This window comes from Aplysia californica, unplaced genomic scaffold (assembly GCF_000002075.1).
Source record: "Aplysia californica isolate F4 #8 unplaced genomic scaffold, AplCal3.0 scaffold01269, whole genome shotgun sequence".
NCBI classification, from domain to species: Eukaryota; Metazoa; Mollusca; class Gastropoda; order Aplysiida; family Aplysiidae; genus Aplysia; species Aplysia californica.
This window is the reverse complement of record NW_004798539.1, coordinates 139,917-141,281: the sequence shown is the minus strand read 5'-3', so window position 1 is coordinate 141,281 and position 1,365 is coordinate 139,917. Positions and strand designations below refer to the sequence as shown.

At 38.0% G+C, this 1,365-nt stretch overlaps 1 protein-coding gene across 1 annotated transcript in view; it reads left to right on the top strand.

The window, feature by feature from the left end:
* Positions 1-62: 62 nt before the first annotated feature.
* LOC101852977 overlaps positions 63-1,365 on the top strand; it is a gene marked incomplete at its 3' end in the record, with an annotated part of 122,827 nt that continues 121,524 nt past the window's right edge. The window contains 1 exon segment of the mRNA XM_013090418.2: positions 63-198.

Sequence of the window (1,365 nt, the reverse complement as noted above, 5' to 3'; positions counted from 1 at the left end):
CTCTCTCTCTCTCTCTCTCTGGTTCTCGCACTCGCATGCACGTGAGAGGTGTTGGTCGATAGCTTCTCCAAAGCAGCTCACTGGACGCCAGAGAGCGACGAGGAGTAGAGAGTACCTGTTGTGCGAGTGAGAAGTTGTTATCATCCCGAGAACCAGCTGATCGTATAACAGTCTCGGTCAGATGGACTTCCAGCAAAGGTATTTTGTTATACATGTACTTACGGTAGTTTAAGTGTTCCAAAGTTACAACGAATTGATGAGGGAAAAAAAAGAAAAAAAAAAAGAAGAAAAAGTTAGAAAAACACCAACCAAATAATTTTCTGAATTCATATAATACAAGTCTCTTCAAAATCAGTAAAGTGAAGAAACATAGCCTTGTTGATAGTATATCCCTGTTTATGTTTGATCAAAGAAGTACAAATCATATATTTTTTTTGGAGTGCGTAGCGTACATTGAGTTTCATGATTGTGTTACTGCCCATCTCTTGCATTCAGTTGTTCACCATCACTTGTGTCTTTCCCATCATTACTTCCTTGTGTTCAAGAGGGGTTATTATGTTATGTTAGTAAACGAGGAATTATTCACCTTGACGATTAGACAAAGAACAACAGAGCTGTGGTCAGGCTTTGTCGTGTCCGGATTGGCAGGTAATTAGTTTGTTAATTAAGCCATCCACAAAACGCTCACCGTTATTACACGTGTCATGCTGTCAAAGCGTAACAGCGCTTTCGTGGTGGACCCAAGAAGGAAGTAAATATGAACTGTGGCAAGATAGATAGACAGCCAGTCTACACAGAGTTTCTTCGATCTAGTAAAACTTTTGTGTGCTCAGGGTTTTTCAGCTGTGTATTTAAGGGTAAAGCTATATATTGTGTCAATATATGTACTTTAAATTCAAAGTACCTGCAGGCACTCAAAATCTCATGTCATAAATAAGCACAGAGTAACAGACAACGGTTTTCTTTGTTTGAAGTGATAGTGTCAGATTAATTACAAGCCTTGTTGAAAATATTTCAAGGCAAATAAACGTTTGCTGGTTGGCAAAAGTTTGTTCTCAACTGTGATTTACGATATGTAATCGTCAAAGGAGAGAGACAAATATTTCCTCTAATCTGTGACTTTCGTACTTACAACAATTGATATCTTAACTCTCAAATAGGAGTGTTAAACCCTTTCTTTTACTTTACTGAATAGCTGTAGACAGATATCCCCACCATTTATTGGTTGTGAATTCTTTGTTCAGATTCGGACTAACTTACTTCATACTTTGAATTGGGGGTGAGGTAAGTACACGCAAACAGATAACGTCTGTGATTGTGAGTGACTAGATCTATACATCTCTCCCGCCTCAATATATATATATA